Genomic DNA, 5,895 nt, shown 5'->3' on the forward strand with positions numbered 1-5,895 from the left:
ATTAACTTACTTAAGGATTTCTATTTGTATGATAATTGTTTGACGAGGATAACGAAAATTTTGTTTGTTTTTACGTATTTCTAACGGCTTAGGAGATCCTTCTAGAAAGTTACAATTTTTATTTTCTTAAAGAAAATTTTTGAGGATTATACTCGTATAGACTCACAGATTCTGAATTTTTCAGTTGGAAATAACTAATTTAATAATTAGAAATTTTTTTATTCGTCGATTTTAACCTCATTTATGAGTTGAAAAAGGTTCGACCATCTCAGCTAAGACAAGGCTCGTCTTAAGATAAGTGAACGTTATCTTAGCCAAGACAAGTCTCGACTTGCGACAAGTAAACGCCCTCTTACCTGTCGTGACCATAAAAGTACGACGAAGACCTATGTTTCGACTCAGTTCTAAGACGCAGCCAGACATCGATATCTTGGAGATGAACTCAAGACATAACCAAGTAAAACTCAAGTCAAAGCATTTTTACTCGGGCATCCCCCTACTTCTTTTCAATTCCTCACACTTCTCCAACTAGTGATGCACTTTTGTATCCCCCTTGCTGCACAATTCACACATTTGCTTCTCCCTTGAAAGCCAAAAACGCGAGACTTTTTATCTCTATTCTACGAGAAAATTGCATGTAAAAAAATAGTCAAAAATCATCATTAATGCCAAAAACTGGCAAACCCCACTTTTTTAATTATGAGTTTTTAAAGACCTTACAAAATGGAATTATGGGGGTGTTATTTAAAAAGTAATATTTTATTCGTTTTCTATGGAGGTTTGTAAAGAAAATTTATAAATGTCAACTGAATTAAGCTAATATTGACAATTGTGAATAAAATGCACGGAAACGTCTTTTTCTTATGGGGATTACTTTTTAAACTTCTTAGGACTTGCGCAACCTCTAAACATCATTTTTTTAATGCAGTAATTTTTTGGTTGATTCGAACCAATTTGCGGGTGATATACATGGCAATCTGAAAAAATTGGGCCAACTTCTGGATTATTTATGTTCCTCCATTCACTGTCCAGCCCTTTTCATCTATTTTAAGGAAAAACATACTTACGAGTATCATCTAATCATTCAATTAATTAAATTTTCAGACGAATCGAAGCGTTATGGGATTGAATCAGAAACATTAAGTAAGAAGAGTTTAATCACGTGTTGATCACGTATTGATAAATTATTGAAGTAATTAATCCTGGACTTTATCCAGATTAGCTCAAATTATTTAGGCGTCAATCAATAACCATCAGAAAACATATCCCCTCTGGTTCCTAGATATCATAGATAACATATAAAGGATTAGAGTTACTATCTAATAATTACAATTGTGTTTTTTTGCATTTAAATTTAAAAAACGAAATTCTTAGAAATTAAAATAATTTTTAACACCAAGATCTAAAAATGGCAAATTTGGAAAAGCAAAAATTAAAATACCTCCTGAAAAAGTAAAACAAAGAATATAGCTAATAAAATATCCAAATTAAAAAACAATCCACCTTTTATCTATGCCTAACTCAAATTTCAACCAGAAGTGAGTTGCAACCTATTTTCGAAACATATTGCACGGGGTTTCGATATCATAAATGGGTTTTAAGATTTAACATATTTGTTGTAAAATTTGGAGATGACGTAAAGGACGTAAATGCTTAAATTAAAAAAAATTATCATATCAAGAACTTCAGCAATATGTAACAAAGTGTGTTGCTACAGACTGCTTATGAAATTTTGGTGTTTATTTTTTAGACATTTCAGACTTTAGAGTAGGTATAAGAGAAAAATTTAGCGGACGGCAAGCGCCTTTACCAAAATATTTTGTAGGAATGGGTACGGTTAAGATTTTCCGTTTTTTTTTTTTTTAATTTTCCAATCTCGCATGTTGGATTCAGCTTTAATTTGTCTAAAAATTTCAAATTTTAGTCAATTTTAAGCAATTTTGTGTCAAAACCCTAAATCTTTCTTTGTTTGCATGCAAACGTCTCGATTCAATGAGAATATATTTCTACAGACTTCTCATTAAATTGCCCATTATTTGTCAATGATTTTCCCATCAAGCTTGATAAAGTAAAAAATATTTATCAACTCAGTGCAAAAAATCTTGAGAACCCATTTTAAAATTATTAAAGGCTATATAAAATTAATTGTGGGTTACATTCAGTGCACTTAATCACCATTTCCATTATTAAATTTGATTCTCAATTTTAAATTATGAAAAAAAATATTAAGTCCCGCTAAAAACATTTGCGATGCAAAAAATCTGTCATGTACAATTATAAAAATTTTTGAAATCAAAGTTGATCAAAGGATGAATAAAATAAAATTTAAATCTATTAACAGATTTTTTTATTGAAAACATATAGAAATTTTGATAAAAAGAGATATTTCGGGTTTCAATCATGTAAAAAACTACGAATTTTACCGACGTTTCGTGAACATTGTAGTTTACTTTTTCAGGACTGACCTGAAACTGAGGTATCAGGTTATGTTGTTCTTATCTATATTCTATACGATGCCTGTGATTGGCCAGAGCGCCCCACCATGGAGACTGGTTGAACCGGATTGGCGAATCAAGTCTTTTTTTCCGGGAGGACGAAAAGCCAAATATGATTGGTATTATACTCATTGTCCCTATTGATCCAAACCACATTTCAATCACCTGCGAAAATAGGATAACTACTGAATAACCCTAAAGACGAAAAGGCACACCTCAGTGATCCAGGATTATATAAAATCCCTTGCTCTTGTGGCCAAGTCTATATTGGAGAAACCGGGAGAGCGATGAGCCAATGTATAAAGGAACATGAGAGCAAGGTCAGGCTAAAACATTTCACACAATTAGCACTAGCTGAAAATCACATTGAAACAGGACATAATATTTTATTTAAAAAAACAACAGTCATTGCAAAAACACACAATATCGATCCAAGACCAAATAAAGAAGCATTCTAAATCTCCTAATACTCTAATAACATCAATAGGGACAATGGATATAATACCAATCCGATTTGGCTTTCCGACCTCCCGGATTAAAAAAAAGACTCGATTTGCCCATCAGAATCGACCAGTCCCCCCGGTGTGGCGCTCTGCCAAGCACAGGCATACTAGAGAGTATACACAAGAACAACATAACCTGATACCTCAGTTTCAGGTCAGCCCGGAAGAAGTGAACTGCAATGTTCACGAAACGTCAGCAAAATCCGTTGTTTTTTACACGATTGGAACCCAAAATATTTCTTTTCATCAAAATGAATCATCGTGAAATCATTAAATCTATTATATATCAATTTTGTACACAATAATTAAGAAGTTGATTTCAAAATTCTAAGACTTAGCGCGATTGAATGTATAAGTAAAATATTTTGAAAAATTGCTGAGAATAGGAGACTGATAATACAATATAATGTCACTAAGTTTTAGAATGCCTAAAATCACTGTAAAAAATGCTTTAAAAATTTTAATATACATTTTATATACACTGTATATTAAATCTAAAAACTCGGTATATGAAATCGCCAATAAGAGATTATGTATATAAAATTTCATACACCGCATATTGATCATTTATTAGAAAAGTAAAATATTTGCACATTACACAAATTAAAAACAATTTTGGCAGTAATCTTTAATTATAAATAATGAAACATAATAACATCTCCTAGTTAAATATAAATTACATTGATTATTAAGTGGAAAATTTTAATCAAGCAAATCATTAAGAAGAGTAACCCTAAAGTGCCTGTACTCCCGTTAAAATCCTAATATTTACAGCGAATTTTGGAAAAAGTAGACCCTTGCGTTTCACTTTAATTATAAGTAAGAGTTCAGTCGACGAATTTAAGGTTATTACTTTATTTGTTAATATTTGGCAACATTTGAAGGCACGAAAGGACTTGGTGTTTTCAAGCACTCTGTTTTCGCGACTATAATATACATGTGTATTAATTTTACAACAGAATGGTATATTAAAATTAATGTACGGTATACGCAAAAGACACTACTCACATGTATATTACATTTCGAGCAGGCGTTTTTAACAGTGTGGCTGTTTTAAATTTATTTTAAAAGTTTTTGCAGGATACTTTATAACAACATTTTCTCAATGCACATCACCCAGGCGGAAAAATTGTATATAGATTATATATAGTGTGAAATATTATATATTATTTTCATTTTTATACAATTTTTGTGTAAGACAGATAAATATTATATATAATACTTCAAACTATATGTAAACTATATATAATTTTCTGTCTGCGCAAAATAAATTTTGTTTTTCAAATTACTTGGCCAAGTATAATTCCATAAATTCATGTTAATGTAATTTTTTGAATGGCAGATGTGTTTGGTGGGATTTCATAATATTTACATATTTTTGTGTGTTTTAATTTTCGCTGCGGTAAAATTCTTCAATTTTTATTCAACCCTAAGCATTTGGATTTTAGTTTATTGCTTAAAAGAGTTTTCGAATTCCGTTTGGTTTGTCTTTATTTAAATTAAATTATTTAAGATAAAATTATTTTTCAAAAAGTATAACTGTCTGGCTTACAAATAAATGCTTTTCAGGAAAACCAACCAAATTTTAACTTCAAAATTTATAGTATTTAAAAATAGGTATAATTTTCGTCCATTTTGCAAAAATCATTAAAAGGGTTTCATGAATTCGGATATTTATTATACGTAGAGTACATATTTACTTGCAGCTATAAAAATATATAAGTTATTTTTCGAGCGATATATTTTTGACCCCGTGTTAGTAGTCGATTCCAATAGAAATTAAAACGATTGTATTCAATTGTGATCTTACAGGATAAAGTATAATTAAAAAATGTTTAAAGTTATAATTCGAGTTCTAAATAACCGAGAACAATTTTCAATATAAAAGAAACCTTTCCAACCAAAGTTACCACTTTATAAGTAGTGTTCAATTTTATAGTTGCTGAAAAATAATAATAACAATACAAAATTTCCTTTATTGCAACAGGATTAATAATTATAAATACCTGAATGATCACGTAGGTGATTTTTATACGACTGAACGTATTATAGATTAGTCGGCCTAGATATCAATTTAAGGAATTAACTTCAAATCTTTCTTCATGTGTATCTAATCGCCGATATCAAAAGATAGTCGTTACATAATTCAGACGTTACAACTATGAAAAGAAAAAAGCTTTACATTTTTTGATATGGCATACAGCATAATTCTGGCCATCAATCATGGTTACCCAAAGGTAGACAAAATGGGAATCCGGATTAAAATAATAAAAATAAATAAAATTGTTCTCATTTTAAGAGTTTATCAATGTCATAGTCCGAATTACTTTACAACATAACATATAATTATTGTCGATATGTTTATATTATCTGTACAGTACTTTAAGCAAGATATGGTTGCTGAGTTTCTTTATACTCATTTTTAGGAAACCTTTGACTTCAGAACTTAAAAGCACATGTTTCTGAATTAGTTTTATGTGAGCTGATAGGAAAGAAATAAAAATTGAACTATTTATAAAATTTAGGATAGCGCCTTATGATGTTAGGGTAATTAATTAGTTCATTGATAATATAACGAATAATAATTTTTAAATTTCTGATAAATCTACTATATAAAATTAAGATTTGTGCCCTTGAAGCTCGACACCGTCTATACCGTTGCATAGATCTACTTGATAATCTATACACGTGTAGATTAGGCACTGGAGATGGTTCCTACATCAACTCAAATCGCTAATTGATCATGGCTTTTGTTTAATAAATAATGCCAAATACCATTGACTGTATATACATACAAGCATATATATATATGTATTTGGAAGCAGGTTGTGTAAAACAGATGATGCTTGGGCTCCTAGCCAGGTCGTAAGAGTATTTTGGGGGCACATACGGAGGGG

The sequence above is a fragment of the Belonocnema kinseyi genome, chromosome 3 (assembly GCF_010883055.1).
Source record: "Belonocnema kinseyi isolate 2016_QV_RU_SX_M_011 chromosome 3, B_treatae_v1, whole genome shotgun sequence".
In the NCBI taxonomy this organism is placed as follows: Eukaryota; Metazoa; Arthropoda; class Insecta; order Hymenoptera; family Cynipidae; genus Belonocnema; species Belonocnema kinseyi.